General features: G+C 43.3%; 1 long non-coding RNA gene across 1 annotated transcript in view; it reads left to right on the top strand.

The window, feature by feature from the left end:
• Positions 1 to 15228, top strand: part of LOC311595463 — a 76051-nt gene extending 60823 nt beyond the window's left edge. The window contains exons 3-4 of the long non-coding RNA XR_014778454.1: positions 9287 to 9404; positions 15184 to 15228. This is a non-coding gene — a long non-coding RNA (uncharacterized lncRNA). The remainder of the gene's footprint in view (positions 1 to 9286; positions 9405 to 15183) is intronic.
• Positions 15229 to 17596: the final 2368 nt, after the last annotated feature.

Below are 17596 nucleotides of genomic sequence, written 5' to 3'. Positions count from 1 at the left end.
AGGAGCTGGCTCTTTGAGAAAATCAACAAGCTAGACAAACCATGGCCAAACTACTAAAAGGCAGAAAGACACTATCCAAATAAACAAAATCAGAAATGAAAAGGGAGATAAAACAACAGACCCTGAAGAAATACAAAGAATCATAAGATCCTACTTCAAAGGCATATATGCCACAAAATCTGAAAATGTAAGGGAAATGGACAATTTTCATGATCAATTCTGCTTGCCAAAATTGAATCAAGATCAGATAAACAAACTAAATAGTTCTACTTCTCCTACAGAAATAGAAGCAGTAATTAAAACTCTCCCAAACACAAGAAGCCCAGGGCCAGATGGTTTCAGTGCAGAATTCTACCAGACCTTCAGAGAAGACCTAATACTGATACTCTTTAAGCTACTCCAAAAAATAGAAATGGATAGAACATTACCACACTCATTCTGTGCCACAGTAACTTTGATGCCTAAACCTCACAAAGACCCAACAAAGAAAGAGAATTTCAGACCAACTTCTATGAACACTGGTGCAAAAATACTCAATAAAATACTCGCAAACCTAATACCAGAATACATCAAAGATATCATTCACCCCAACCAGGTAGGCTTCATTCCAGGCATGCAGGGATGGTTTAATGTACATAAATCCATCAATGTAACTCAAAAATCAGTAGCCTTCCTATATACAAATGACAATTGTGTAGAGGAAGAAATTAGTGGAACTACACACTTCACAATAGCCACAAGCAATATAAAATATATAGGACTAACTCTAACCAAGCAAGTAAAAGACTTGTTTGAAAAAAATCTTCAAATCTCTGAAGAAGGAGATTGAAGATGACATCAGAAGATGGAAATATCTCCCTTGTTCATTGATCAGGAGAATTAACATAGTAAAAATGGCCATCTTACCAAAAGCAACTACAGATTCTATGCAATCCCTATCAAAATACCTATACAATTTTTAAAGACATTGAAAGATCAATTCTCAACTTCATATGGAAAAAAAACCCAGAATAGCTAAAACAATCCTATACAATAAAAGATCCTCCAGAGGAATCTCCATACCTGATCTCAAGCTGTACTATAGAACACAGTAATTAAAACAGCATGGTACTGGAACAGCAATAGCATGGTTGACGAGTGGACTCAAATTGAAGACTCAGAAGTAAATCCACACATGTATGGACACCTGATTTTTGACAAATAAGCCAAATCTATTCAATGGAAAAAAAGATAGCATCTTCAACAAATGGTGCTGGTATAACTGGATGTCTACATGTGGAAAAATGCAAGTAGACCTATATTTATTACCATGCACAAAAACTCAAGTCCAAGTGGATTAAAGGCCTCAACATAAAACCAGAGACACTAAATCTGGTTAGAAGAAAAAGTGGGGAAGAGCCTGTAACTCATTGGCACAGGAGACAACTTCCAGAACAGAACACCAACAGCCCAGGCCTTAAGGTAAACAATTAATAAATGAAACCTCATGAGGCTGAGAAGCTTCTGTAAGGCAGGAGACACTGTCAATAGAACCAAACAACAGCCTACAGACTGGGAAAAGACCTTCACCAACCCTACATCTGACAAAGGTCTAATTCCAAAATATATAAAGAATTCAAGAAATTAAACACCACCAAACCAAATAACCCAATTAAGAAATGGGGCTCAGAATTAAACAAAGAATTCTCAACAGAGGAATTTCAAATGGCTATGAAACACTCAAGAACTGCTCAACATCCTTAGTCATCAGAGAAATGCAAATCAAAATGACTGTGAGGTTACATCTTCTACCGATCAGAATGGCTGAGATAAAAAACTCAATTGACAGCACATGCTGGCAAGGATGTGGAGAAAGGGGAACACTCCTTCATTGCTAGTGGGAGTGCAAACTTGTACACCCACTTTGGAAATTAGTCTGGTGTTTTCTCAAAAACTTGGAATAGAGCTACCTCAAGACCCAGCTATTCCACTCCTGGGAATATACCGAAAAGATGCTCCACCACACAACAAAGACATATGCTCAGCCATATTCATAGCAGCCTTATTCTTAATAGCCAGAACCTAGAAACAACCTAAATGACCCTCAGTCGAAGAATAGATAAAGAAACTGTGGTACATTTACAGTATGGAATGCTACTCAGCTATTAAAAACAAGAAATCCTGAGAGTTGCGGGCAAATGAATAGAACTAGAAATGATCATACTGAATGAGTTAAACAAGACCCAGGAAGACTCACATGGTATATACTCACTTATAATTGGACACTAGCCCAAAAGGGATGTTACACGAAAGCCTTTACTTGCCAGGAGATTGGGATAGATGGAAAAATAGAAGGATCCAGAGTGTCCAAGAAACCTACAAGAAGAACATCAAGGCTGGTGGATCTGGACCCAGGGTGGTCTGCTCAAACTACTGCAACAATCAAGGACAATACATGCAGTAAACATTGAACAGACTCTACTCAGATCTAGCCAATGGACAGGACATTCTCCACAGTTGTGTGGAGAGCAGGGACTGACTCTGACATGAACTTTGGTGCTCCATACTGACTACTTCTCCATGGTGGGGAGGCCTGGTGGCACTCAGAGAAAGAATAGGCAGGCTACCAGGATGAGACTTGATAGTCTGTGACCATATGATGAGGGAGGAGGTCCCCTTCTGTCACAGACCTAGGGGAGGGGAATAGGGTGAAGGAGGGAGGGAGGAACTGGAGGATACAAGTGAAGGGGCTAACAATTGAGATGTAATCTGAACAAACACATTAAATTTTAAAAATGTTACACCTAAAAAATAAAAAATAGAAAGAAAAAGGAGCTACTTTGAATGGAAAATTGGTCAGTGTGGAAAATAGCAATGTTTTGTGTAAAGCTAGAATTATCAAGAACATCGGGGGAGGGCAGAATGTGTCTCCCAGGACATCAACTCTTTCTCCTCAAATAAGGAAAAGCCCTAAGAAATGCCAACCAGCACATGTACAAGATTAACTATAAACCATGCTGTCAAGGAAAAATAAAAAACACAGCTCCACCTAAGTTCATGCTCTAAGCCCATGTAACAAACACTCATAGACTGAACACAGCCAGCTGCCTCCCTGCACTGAGCAGTCTTAATGGCTATCCTAACTCCTAACACAGCGGGATGTTCCACAGGTGGGAATGTGCAGTGTGCGCTCTTTCTTATGCATTGCTTGCCTTCACTGGAACTTGTTTTTGGCAGTCACAGCACTGTTGCATGCACCTGTCCAGTCTCAGCCGTGCATAACATGGCAGAGTGTGTGTAATGCACCTGTGCATGTTCTTGGTGATCCGCATTTGGGTGCCCCACTTTAAGGCTTGGGGTATTGGAAGTGGTAATTGAACATTCTATTGCTAAAATGTGCATTCAGCCCAGTTTTATTTAGGGCCACAACTAGTGGGAATTCCCAGCTCACAAAATATGTGTATTGATTTCCTACAATGTTATAACAAATAAACCTGGAACCCAGAAGCTTAAAACAACATCGCTGTGCTGTTACACGGTAATGGGGGTCAAAAGTCCTGCATGGGCCTCATTAGGATAAAATCAAGGTTCCAACTCTGCTGCATTTCTCTCTGCAGGCACAGGAACCATTTTCCTTTTTGCCTTTTCCAGATTGCAGATGCTGTCAATGTTCCTCGGCCTTATCAACTCACACTTTATCTTCTAAATTCGGTCAAGCCTTCTCTGGAGGAATGCTCCAACAACCGTTCATTGACTCCCTGCTCCAAGTTTTAAGGAATCACATGACTTTTTTATCATCAATTTTAATAATTGATGATTATTTTTAATCGTCAATTTTAATAATTCAGAGTTTAATAATCCCTTATCTTAAGATAGGCTAATCAGCATCGGTTCTAACTGTGGCTTCCATTTTGATGCTCACTGGCCAGCAGATGTCTTTGTGAGCCACAGTTCTCCCTCCCCGACTGTGCATTGAGCTTGAAAGTGGTTTTAAATTTTCTTTGACAAACTCTCACATCACCATAAACTCATTTCTTACATTCTATGTGAAAGCTGCCATTTCTTCTTTTAGTCCTTTGATTCTTGTTAAATTGCTAAAGTCTATGTTTTGAGAATAAAAATTTAAGTTTGTATGTCTATATAAACCAATGCAGACTGCACAATATCCTAGTATCTAGAAAAATACAAAATAACTAGAGGTTATTTTAAACAGCAGGGGAAAAGTATACTCAAAAAAAATTAGCCATAGCAACAAAACTAGTCCATAGCAGTGGCATCCACACCCCTGAATGTGCCCAAAGAGGAACCGGGTGGTGTTGGTCCACACCTTTAATCCCAACACTTAGGAGGCAGAGGCAGGAGGATCTCTATGAGTTGGAAACCATCCTGATCTACAAAGCAAGTCCAAGGACAGCCAGGCCCATTATGCAGAGAAACTCTGTTTAAAAAAACAAAAACAACAACAAATTAGGTGAAAAGAACGTAAAAGCAAATATATGTGCTACCCTGAACATTTCCCACCTCTTTGAAGTTAAAAAACAAACTCCTAAAGAAATAAATAAAACATACAAACTCCTTGGGAAATAAAACAACAACAACAACATTATTCTTTAAATTCTTCTGTAAAACAAAAAATCAGATTAAGTAAATAGAAGATAGTAAATTAGTAAAATAGTATAAAATACATACAGATATATTATATAAGTATTTTATTTAGAACTTAAAACTGATAAACTGGAGTTCAGAGATGAGACATTCACCCAAAACAGCCCAGAAAACCCAGTGCTAAAAATTATGCTAGAGAGAAGATACTTGGATGATGAACTATGATACCAAAATACACATCTAGCAGGGAGGTTTAAAGGTGAGAGGAAGATGCAGATGGGGAAGTCCAGAAAGCAGGACCACGCCCTGCTCCCCAGGGGCATGTAATCCAGTAGAATGCTCACTGACCTACATTCTCAGACCTGGAGGTGTCGCATGGGCCTCTTGATGCCCAGCAAGTACCTGTTACGCCATCAATTTCTAATTCTTCACATTTGAACAGGCATAGTTTCTCATCATGCCGTCTGTCACCATGCCAGCCAGAGAGAACTGGAGCCAAGTGTCGGGACATACTTTCCTTAATCTACTTTCTAATTAACCACTATGGTTTTCACTTCCCCTTGCTCGTGCATCAGAAACAGTGCTAGGCCTCTCAAGAGGTTTAAGGAGCCCAAGTACACATTCTTTATACAATTACTTGATTTTAACTTTGGGTATCCTAACTTAGGGGACTGTTGGAGGTTGGTCTGATGTATTTTGATCCTAAATTACGTCTGCTTGCTGTCTCTGTGCCCCACCTGTACCTTTCTTAGGAGCCTAACCTATTTGGCCAATAAAAGGCCATCACACCTGGGCAGGGCAAATGGGATAGGCATGGCTAAAGTTCTGGGGCTGGGAGAGAGAGGGAATCCTGGGAAGAAGAGAGACCTGAGGAGAAGGGAGAAGAAAGAGGCTTTCCATCATGGGTTAGGTGGAGGAGAAGCACAAGGCCAGGGTGGATGGAGACTTGGCCCAGATGGGGCTAATTAGCAAGTATTTGGGATTATGGATGGGAGGTAGCTTGATCAAAATTATTAGAAGCAGATGGCATGCCTGCCCCACTATGGGAAGTAGTTTAGGGGGTTGATATCTGCCCTGCCCCAGGTTAACTAAGGTTATTTTAAAATATAACAGGTGTCTGTGTCTTGATTGATTGCTAGCCGATTAGAAAATACTGTCATAATAATAATAATAATAATAAGTATAGGCCTAATAAGAAACATTATTAGGCCAGATTGCAAAGATAACTGCAACAGGGGACCACTGACAGCAGAGTTCTGGGGTAGAAAAGTAACCGGAAAGGTCTGGTTCAATGAAATCCATCCTCGCAGCCACAGTAATTGATTCTGGGATGGATACATAAGCAAGACAAAACCAATCGATTCAGGACTCTCACTGGAGATAATAAACAAAGGAATGCTTTCTAGAACTTTTAGGTTAGTTGAATTTAAACCCGGATCTGCAGAGGCCCTCAAGTAAAGGGAAGATTCAGCGAGGCAGAAGACCCCAAAGGAAGGCAGACTCAGGTATTGGCGATAAGGAGCCCCTAGGTACAGCGACAGGTGACCCACCGCCCGCCAGGTGCTCTGCAGCTTTTGAGCTAATAACTTCCCTCCCTGTGTAAGCCAGTCTGAGCTGCGCTTCTATCTTTGTAACTAGAAGAGTCAAGTCTAATAAAAAGTTGGAAAGCTGGGGAGCGGCAGACAGCAGCAATTGCAAGACCACAGTTACTCTACACAGTTTCCCAGTCAAACTCTGAAACACATCTGGATTCTGAGCCCAGCATTACTTAACCCGCTAACCCTATGCTCCTCTGTAAGCTTAACCTTCATTTTTACAGCATCCAAGAGATCTTCCAACCATAGTGAAAGTTCTGGAGATTATAAGCCATTTAAAACAAAATGGTTCTAATTTGTTCATTTGAAATCAAGCAATTGGAGTATAAGAAAATATGACATTTAGATTATTCAAGTAAACAAAAAGATACCACAAAATGAAAGTGTCAGTCGACCCAGGGGTAATCATGTGCTCATGGCCTCCGTTATTTGAAAGGCCGAGGTGGGAGGACTGTTCAAGTTTAAGCATTTGAATGTAACCCCGGGCTAAACTGAAAGCTATTGAATAAAGAAAGAGAAAGAAAGGAAGGAAGGAAGGAAGGAAGGGAGGAAGGAGAGAGGTGAGAGAGAGGAATATGAGAAATAAGAAAAGGGAAAAGGAAGCAAGACTGATATTAACAGCAGCGACACATTGTGAGGAAGGACCGCACGGGACGGGAGGAGGGACGCTCACACGAGCTTCTATATCTTCAGTGTAACAGCAGCCATGAGAGGCTAGAGCACGCTCGCTGAGAAATTAGTGCAAACGAGACATGCGCGTGTCACCCTCTTTCAGAGCCTCCTCGCCCCTGTTCCTAACCACTCTACGATGATCTCCCTCACTCCTGAGTGCCAAGGACCAACATCAAATTGTGTGCTAAACCAGTGTTCTCTCTACGTTCTGTTTTCAAGAAGACACACATTACCTGTGGCCGGAAATAAAGAACAGGTCATCCATTTTAAAAAGCCAGACGTAAAGTGCCCTAATACAATCCCAAGTCCACCGCACTGGATGACCAGCAAAACACGTCGTGCACAGAAGGGTCTTAGGCCACTGTCAGCCCGAGTGCAGCCCTGACACAGTCAGTCATCACTCCCAACCATGCCGGCCTGGCTCAGCTGCTGGGTGGAGAGAACCGCTGTAACCCTAGGCTGCTCTGGTCTGCATGTCATTACCAGGCCATGTGAAGAAAGGAAAGGAGACAGCCTAGCTGTTGTCAGGCAAATGTCTGAAGATATCAGCAAAATGTGCAGACGGAATAACAGCGCCTTGGAAGAAAAGCTGGGGACTCTGAGAAACGCAGTGGCTGACAGTGTGTGGGAAACACAGACAGTGATGGCTGAGTCCAAGCTGACTCTGTACTTAGACAATAAAGCTTTAGGAAACTCATCTAATTTATTAAATTAATATATTTTACTTTAAATATATATCAGAGATAAATGTTCATAAGAATAATTTGAGATTCTATTAAAGTACACATTCTTCAAATAAGAAAACATAAATATTTAATTAGCATTATTTTTATTCCCAATGGTACTTAAAGGAATGGAGTGTCTTACAAGTAATAATAGCTCATTAGTTGGAAGCAGGCGTGTGTTTAGGGCAGTGTACAGGGTGATCATGGGCAGCACATGTATACGGTGATCATGGGAAACACATGTATAGGGTGATCATGGGAAGCATGTGTACAGGGTGATCATGGACAGCACGTGTATTGGGTGATCATGGGAAACACATGTATAGGGTGATCATGGGTAGCACGTGTACAGGGTGATCATGGGCAGCACATGTACAGGGTGATCGTGGGCAGCACGTGTACAGGGTGATCATGGGCAGCATATGCATAGGGTGATCATGGGAAGCACATGTACAGGGTGATCATGGGTACCAGGACTACCTTTTACTTTGTAGGAGGGCCGATTTGTCTGAGGTAAGAGATTTCTTTTTCATAATCTTCTCTGCATCACAGTCTGACGCTCTATAATGAACGCTCGTCCACTTGTCCCCTCCCCTCCCTGACACCCTTCCTCCCTACCGCGCCCCTCTGCTTTCTTATCCTCTCCACATGTGACCCACACCATTCAGTTTCTTGAATTGGGGACAAGGGCAGCTTCTCTGTGGCTGCATCACTAACAAAATGTTGTCTTCCTCCCCAGCAACGCTTACCTGACCACAGTCCCTCAAGGAGGGGAGGAACCCCGCTGCCCCATCATGATAAGATGTGCATAGGATTTCTTTGTGATTTCCTTAGAGCACCACAAGTGTCATTTTAACTCTCTAGTGATAATTATGTCTTTTTTTTAATCTTTGATATGCAAAATTACAGAATTTATTTCTGAAAGTGTGGTATATATACATGATGCAGTTTAACACAGCCATTAAAACATAATGAAATTATAAAGAAGAGACTCAATAATCTTAGAGCATACATAGGGGGAAGAAGTCTCCCTCAATCACAGACATAGGGGAGGGGAGAAGGGGGGAAGTGGGAGGGAGGGAGGAATGGGAGGAAACAGGGGAAGGGCTAACAATCAAGATGTAATATGAATAAATTAATTTAAAAAAAAAAAAAAAAAAAAAAAAAAAAAAAAAAACATAATGAAATTATGACATTCACAGGACGATGAACATGACTGGATATCATCATGTTAAACAAAATGAATGGGGCTGAGAGGGCAAACAGGACATTTCCTCTCATACGCACGACTTATATCTTCATACACACACACACACACACACACACACACACACACACACACTCAAATCATGTGATAAGGGGGGCTATGAACAGAGAACAAGGCATCTAAATGGGAGAGGGATAGAAAAAGATAGTGTGCAGAAAGACGGAAAATACTGTTTCTTTCCTGTGAAATCTAGACTGAACTCCATGTGTGTATGAATTGAGAGCAGAAAGGGGACAAAGTAGGAAATGAAGGGAAGTGCATATTAACAATTAACTACATAAACATGTGAAGATGCTGCACACGTTTCCTTCTGTGCTTACCCTTTGCACATGTGGAAAGACAGAAATAGGAAACTATGAACAAGGTGACACTATAAAGGCACATGTACAATTTTTCCTGAACTGTGAACAATTTACTTTTCTCTTCAAAATTTGTCTTTCTAGGGAATCGAGTCTCTCAGAAATTAGTTGCTGTTAAGAGATGGAAACGCTGCTTCCTCATACACGGTTACTCGGATGTTAAAGTCCATTGATTGCTGCAGAACCCACAGGAATCTGAAAAGTAAAGTGATCCTGCTTCTTTAAAATTAATAATGTGCCTTCAAAATCATTTAGAGTGGGGCTGGAGAGGTGGATCAGTGGCTGGAGCGCTGGCCCCTCTTCCAGGGGACCTGAGTTTGATTCCCAGCACCCAGGCAGCAGCCCACAACCATCTGTGACTCCAGTTCCAGGGGATCTGACACTCTCATCTGGCCTCTGCAGGCGCTGTACGCGTGATACACAGGCATACACATGCAAGCAGTACACTCATGCACATGGAGTAATAAAAAATAAACTTTAAGCTCTTAGCACATTTGAGTTATTCTGTCATTGACCATGTGTGGTCATATGCACAGATGCTCCTTGTGTGGTCACATGTACAGATGTTCCTCGTGTGGTCACATGCACAGATGTTCCTCGTGTGGTCACACGCACAGATGTTCCTCGTGTGGTCACACGCACAGATGCTCCTTGTGTGGTCACATGTACAGATGCTCTGTAGTTCCCGCTCATCTGCACTCATCTATTAGAACATCCTGGTGACCGTACACTTTAATGAAATGTAAGAGCCAGTCACAGGGCAACTCTATGACATCACAGATTCTTAAAGCCATTCAAGTTTTTCAACTGAACATTCATGAAGGCATATCTGGTTAGGGGCAATGTTTTATGGCAATAACACACCCATACAGCATCACAAGCATCCTGAGGGAAGGGAGCCAATAGCAGGAACACACACCTTGAATAACAGAGTTGCACTAAGTTCCAAACTGATACAGGCATCAGAGAGATGTCAAAGCAATGAGGACAAGTAGATACAATTTCCTTTTGTTTTCAAACAGTGGGACCTTAGGGGTATAATTGCTGATTTGCCTCGTTTTCCTAGTTACATTTGCAGAAAGCAAAGATCATGATGGAAATAGGCAATCCTGTGAGGTGCCAGGGACAAAAACGGAGCCCTCGGGCCTAAACATGTAATTATTTATTAGATTAAACCTACTGGCTGAAAGCTTTAATGAAATAATTATGGAGGTCAGTGGCCTAATGCTGCTGTTTTGCCAAGGAAATAGAAAGCCCTCTCTTGGGGAATGTAACAATTTTCTAAAATGCACAGTTGCCATCACTTTTATATATTATCTCTTTTAGCCAGTCACAAAGGATGGACACAAGTGTAAGATAATATGACCTAAAACCAACGCATCCTATTAAGTAGCATGTGTATTTGAGCTAGTAGCCAGGAGCTTTAAAATAACCATGATTAGGGCATTCCAAAGTAACCACAGAACACAGGTGAAGTGAGTGAAGGGGAACTTTTCATGGGGTGTTTGAAGTACGCACAGAGGGTCAGACGGGAATCGTAGAACTGGAAAAACATCTAAAACCAGCGACAGATGAGTATAACGGAAGATGGGCGCCTCTGTAATCTGAACGGACGAGTCACTAAATGCTTTCAGTAACAAAATGCTCATCAAGAGTAGAATGGAATGGATAGGTCATGGGACATTCACTTGGAGGACAAACAGCACTGCACAGCAATGCTGGTAAAGACCACGGTGTGCAGCCACATGAACTTCACGAACATGCTGACAGAAGGAATGCATCAGAAGAACACACACCGCATGATCCCTTTATACAGCAATCATCAAAGCTGACTCAGAGCATGGAAGTCAGAGATGTATCGTATCTAGGAGGTGACGAAAGAGACACTCCCCAAGACATGGAGCTGCTGCAGGCTGTGTGGAGCTCCAAGGTTCTGGTTTTCATGAGCCATCACACCATGTGCTCGGTGGACTTTGGTGATGCAGCTGTTCTGTTTTTTTATTAATTTATTCATATTACATCTCAACTGTTATCCCATCCCTTGTATCCTCCCACTCCTCCCTCCCTCCCGATTTCCCCCTACTCCCCTCCCCTATGACTGTGACTCATGGGGACCTCCTCCCCCTGTATATGCTCATAGGGTATCAAGTCTCTTCTTGGTAGCCTGCTATCCTTCCTCTGAGTGCCACCAGGCCTCCCCATCCAGGGGATGTGGTCAAATATGGGACACCAGATGGACTGGGCTGCCTATCAGCTACATCTATAAGCCTTCTTAGTACCGAATTGTTGTATGTGTGATGAGGCAAGAATTCTATGGGCTACTTAGTTGAACAAATGTGATGAAATAAAAGGTGCAAAATTCTGAGTGGTGGTTCTAAAGCGAAGTTGATCAAGAGCGTAGTAAAGAATGTTCTTGAAGGATTTTTGGTAAACTAACTCTTAACTTGCAATGTAACAACTACAGGGTGAAGCAAGAATATTTGTTGGTTGTGAACTTGTTTTTGCTTCATTTGTTTCTTTTTTAAAAAAGGAAAAACAAAACCCAAAAGCCTGGGAAGCAATAACCTCCCAATTTACCTATTAGGCCATTTAGAGCCCAGACAGAACAGATGATGACCTGCACAGCTTCTTGTCGACAGGCACAGCCTAAAGCCAGAGACAAATGGGAGTCTAGGAAGAGGGCTGCTCCAGAGCTATTGCTTGGTGTCGTTCAACATGCTCATCTCACTGAGAGTCTAGGAAGAGGGCTGCTCCTCATTTCAGTGACTCACATTTTACCAAGTTTATACGTCAGCTATCTGAAATAATACAAATACATAAAGTGACCAGATTTATGACTGGCTAAAATATGGTAAGGGCTATCGAGATAAATTCGTGGGTGACGTGCTGGCCACACAAAGATAAAGACCTGAGTTCAAGTCCCCAGACCCACCAAAATGCCAAGTGCAGTGTCACATGAGTAATCCTTGGACGCTGAAGTATGAGGGGAGATGAAGAAGGAGGATTCCCCGAAGCCCCCAGCCAGCTAGCCTAGACACCGCAGTGGTAAACAACAGACCCTGACCCTGAGAAGGTGGAATGGTGCGTAGGTAAAGATAGACACTCAAGGTTATCCTGTGACCTCTACACATGCACTGTTGTCTGCCTGCACTAACACACATGCACACACACACACACACACACACACACACACACACACACACACATTTTTAAAAAGACAGGTATGTTCAAGAGGCCCAGGGCCCCAATTATAACATAACTCCTAAAGGTCCTTTATTTCCCCCACCTCCCAACTGTGCTGTTCACTCCACACTCTCTTTGTACCTACAAACAAAAGCTCTACGAGCCATCCAGACTTTCTGTGCCCATATTGTCTTAAATCCCAAAGAGTTCTGTGATGTGTTCTGTGGCAACACAAAGCCAGTAAGGCCTGATGCAAGGTGACGTTTATACAGGAAGAGGAAAGCAGAGAAAACTGTCCCCAAGTATGGAAAACTGAAGACAGATCTCAGAGAAGAAGTGGCAACCGGCTTATGCCTGGAAAGCAGTAAGATGCTCCCTTCAGGATTACAGCTTCACTTTGCTGTGCTCTCCTTAAATATAGATTTTCCCCCTGATTTTTCACATCACTGGACACACACTGGTTTTCCTCTAAGTGACCAAAGCTCTGGGATCAGCTTTGCTCCCATCGAAAACTTTATTCTGACCTGTTGATGTTTACAATAACTGTATAAAATAAAAAATTATACCATGCAATTAGGACGCAAACTCTACTTATCCCTATGAGAAATGACAAGGTCTGGCTGAGTGCTTTCTTGGTTGTTTTTTCTCACCAAACAGTATTGACCAGTATTGAAATCCCTAAACCTTTACTGGAAGGAACATCATAAAAAGAACAAAAGCTCCTAATCAGTGAAATAAGTAGAACCTTCTTCCACTCTGCAGTTATTTAATTTTAGTATCCTTCGAGAAATCAGCTTCCCCCACCAGCTAGCCAACGCTCTCACTCCAGGTTCCAGCGTCTGAGAGGCGGACAGACTGCTGTTACCTTTGATGAGAATGCAGGAGGCCTGCACATGCTGGGTGCATGATTTTAAACCGCCCCATCAAAATGCCTCATACACAAAAGCAATTGTGAAAATTCCTTCTGACTACTGAGTCCCTCCCAATTACAAACAATCAGGACTTTTGAAAAATACATCTCTAGAGAAAAGTCGAGCCATATGCATGACAGACAGAGGCATGGAGGGTTCTCTGGTCATTTGATGGACAAATCAGTGACTAAGCACTGTGGGTTATGCAAAATGCACAAACTGCAGTACAGCCATCAGAATAGAATTACTTACGCACCCGCCATCAGAAGCTTCTTCAAGCTTCTGAGTTCACTCAGGCCTCAAAGCCCAGAACATAATCTTATTATCACAGTGTTCCCTTTCCTTCCCATGAGAAAACACAAGCTAGAGCCACTGAAAAGTTTCCTCAACTGAGTCACGGCTAGATGAAGATACAAACGCTGAGAAAATTCATGAAAGGTGTCAGTTCCCTTCAGGTCTCCTGCCTTTCCCCTGGAGAAAACAACATGGCTCTGAACAAGTGCTCGGGACCTAGCGACTGTGTTGTGATGTCACTGGGCTGGACTTCCCAGGCAGACAGCGCTAAGGCCTCTTCCATGTCTGCTTTGCTCTTTCGAAGTCTATGCTAACATGCTTGTCTACATGCCTCCTAAGTGAACTTGTTTGATGGAAACACGGTTTGTTACTGTCGTTCTTTTCCTTGATGAGTTTTAGCAGAACTCATGAATCTTTGTTTTATCGGCTTATTTATTTACTTTATATCTGGATCACAGCTTCCCCTGTCTCTTCTCCCCTCCGTCCCTTCCCCCTAACATCCCTGTCCCCCACAGCACTGCCCACCTGCAGTTCAGTGAATCTGTAGAAGAGGGGAAGAAAGGCTGAAGGAGCCAGAGGGGTCAAGAAAACAGTTTTAACAACAGGGATTCGGCTCTTTCTGACCTCCTTCCTTTGCAGGAAAACAAACCTGAAGGCCCAGCAGCTCAGCCAAGGCCAACCCCAGGCTCCTGCTTCTCCCCTAATGCCTTGTAAAGTGTCTCCCTCAGCTGTACAAAACAATGTTACCAGCTTCAAATCAGATTCCCCGCGAGCTGTACATTTCAGAACAGACTCACGTGCAAGGGACAGAACAAGAAGAAAGCAAACGTAACCTGCTTCTGTGGGTCCAGGAGTATCATTTCACCTGGCAGAGGCTCCCACTGCCCCTCAACCCCCCTACCCCCCGTTCCACCCCTCCCCCATCCCCACCCCCCTCCACTTCCCAAGCTCTTTAGGCTAAATCCACGACCTTCTGGGATCCGGCCTTGCCCCACCTCAGGAAGCACCTCTGTCCTGCACGATTACTATGTCCTCAGGCAGCACACTTAACTCTTCTTTTTGTACACAAGGAGAGAGGGCAGTGCCTTGGCACTGAGGGGGCAGGTGACGGATATATACTGCTCTGGGGACTTCTCCAAAGAAAAGTCCTTGTGCCGCACGGTAAGAAGCAGAAGGTGGGAAACTGACCACGGGAGCCGGCAAGGTCTCCAACTGGTTAGACCCTCCAGGCGACAGTCTTGACACTTTCCCGTCATGAACACCTGGCGAACACCAGCACCTGGGCTTCCCACAGCCACCGAGTATAATGTGACATCTCCGCTTTGTGCCAGTTAACTTACACAGCCTAGACTTTAACCAGTCATGTAAGATGTACTTAAATTATTTTAAAATAAAAGAATGATTTCAGGCATAGGAGAATATATCTGCAGTTCTGAGGCTAAAATAGGAATATTGTGAATTCCAGGCAAGCATAGATTATCCACAGACATAGACAGACAGAGACACAGACACATTCATTCTCTCTCTCTCTCTCTCTCTCTCTCTCTCTCTCTCTCTCTCTCTCTCCCAAACCATCTAAACACTTTGTCCTAGGTATTTTTAACAGAAATGTTGTGATGAATCCATTTCACAAAGGACATAAAACTAAAGGGAATGACCCTAGCACGGCTGAAGCAGTGGTGCCCAAAGAAGATCTAAGAAATAACACAAGACCGTATGCGCATCATGGATGAACCACGCAGTGCCGTCTCAGCAGGAGATGGCGTAAAGGGTATGTGAGAGGCCAGACAATTCAAAGCTACCAGTGACACATCAACAAAGGGACAAGCAAAAGGTAATTCTGTCTCATATATGTATGAGATATATGAACATCTTAACGTATATTACTATGTATTAATGTGTTACTATGCATATATTAATAATCTATGTACATGTTGTTAGGCCTATTGTTATCATACATACATTATTATAATGTACATTAATAATGTGTATTATTAATACAGAACCAGAGCAATAGCAAAGAGGATGTAGAAGGAGAGCACATCAGTTGCTCTACGTTCTAAGCGTTTCCACTTCTAGGCTCCTGTACAGTAAACGATCAAAAGCTTCACAGAATTAATTCAGAAAAAAAGGCTTTATTACTTTAATCTTGTGATAAACTGTGAAATGAGGTGCTGAGCAAGATAAGAGGAAGGACACGGGACAAGCAGTTGGCAGTTAAAATGTCACCATACCTTACAGCAGGTGCCCGAGGAGTCAGGCTGCCAGTTACACTGCGCTGATAGGCTATGCTGTGGTCACACGTGGCCAGTCATGACGTCAAGAACGGGAGTTAGGCAGGAATAGTGAACAGACTAGATGGTGGAGGTCATGTCCACAGGGATAATGACAGGAGCAGCAGCGACAACAGTGCTTATTGATCTTTTATCTGTGGCCCACAGAGTGAACATGTGACATAATCATGACACTGAGGTCACCCCACTGTTGGGACCAATGCCTCGGACTACTGCTGTTCAAGGTACCTGGGACTCGCCAGATGTCCTCACAGGAAGACCATCTCGTCCCAGACACCTTCTTCTACACAAGGGATTGCTCCGTCTCTCTGCCGTCTCCTATCCGGGCAGCCGTTGTCATTCACGTACACAGGAAGCTGCTCTGTGTACATGTGACTGTGGAACTGGCAATATTGCATTTTAAACACGTGGAAATGCATCAAACCAGACTGCAGAGAGCAAGGATAATGGTGGGAGTATGTGAAGAGACCCCCAAGCAGCAGCGGCCCAGCTGTGCACAATCCTGGGTCCTGCCCGTGGCTTTCCCTAACTCCGGTTTGTGCCACCTTTCATCCCCAGCTACCTCTGCTCTATCTCCACCCTGGGCGAATGGCTTAACTTGAAGATACCGGAAATCCCCTGTGCCAAAGCAGACGATATGAGTCATGGGTAGCAGAAATTAGGGATATGGAGGAGTTATTGAAAAGAGATTATGATGCTAATCTCCATTGTCAGTTTGACTGGATTTGGAATTACCTCAGAAACACGCCTCGGGTTGAGTCTATAACAGAATTTCCGGAAGAACTAACTAAAGACTTAAGGCCTTGCCCCAGAGGCCCCAAGAGGTTTGCCCACCCTGGTGGGAGCCCACATATGACTGTGACAAGCTCAGAAGGAAAACCAGTCCTGCTACTGCCTGCCCGCCTCCACGCCCCCTGGTGGGTGCATCTACCCTGGCATCACCATCCTTTCCTGACATCAGAACCCAGCTTCCTCAGTTTTCCAACATGGCGGAAGACCAGCAGCTCCCAGTAACGCTCTAGGCCCTCACATGGTACCACAGACTGCTCAGCCTCCAGCCTCGTGGACCGAGCAGGCAGGCAACCATTGTTGGACACCCCCTGGAGAGGAGCCTGGAGGAGTACCAAGCCCTCCCCCAGAAGACCTCACATCCACTGTATCCGTATCTGTCTGCTTCCTGCCCCACTCCCCTGCTAGCCGTATCCTCTCCAATGAAAAACTCCCTTCCATGCCCAGCAGCCTGTGCGCCTCAGGAAAGAGGCCTCTCTTCAATCAACAATGTAGCATGCGGAGTTCTGCAACTTCCCTTTGAATGAAATAAAGTAGCAACCATTCTCTTAAGCCTCTGGGCCCAAACTCTGAAAATGAGCTACACCAGTATATAAACCCAGGAGTCTCTCATGCTAAAATGCTACATTCCTCATGCTATTGCCTGACCTCTACAAACTAATCCATCTTAACAACTGGTTGAACCAGAATTTTCTGAAGACGTTCTACACATGCTATTAGCAGTCTGTGGCAAAAGAAACATGACACCAAAAAAAAAAAAAAAAAAATGGGGACACATTACAATTTTCATTACAAATTATGAAATCCCAATTCCTAAGCAATACCAGCTTCTTCAGGGGAGGGGAGGGTGAGGAGTGTGAGGTCTGTTTTTTTTTTTTTTTTTTCTGGAAAACCAGGAAAGTTTTCATTCTGGGGCCAGTGAA

Source organism: Acomys minous (genome assembly GCF_964271855.1).
Source record: "Acomys minous genome assembly, chromosome: 4".
NCBI lineage: Eukaryota > Metazoa > Chordata > Mammalia > Rodentia > Muridae > Acomys > Acomys minous.
The sequence above is the reverse complement of the archived record's forward strand: the minus strand, read 5'-3'. Positions and strand labels throughout refer to the sequence as shown.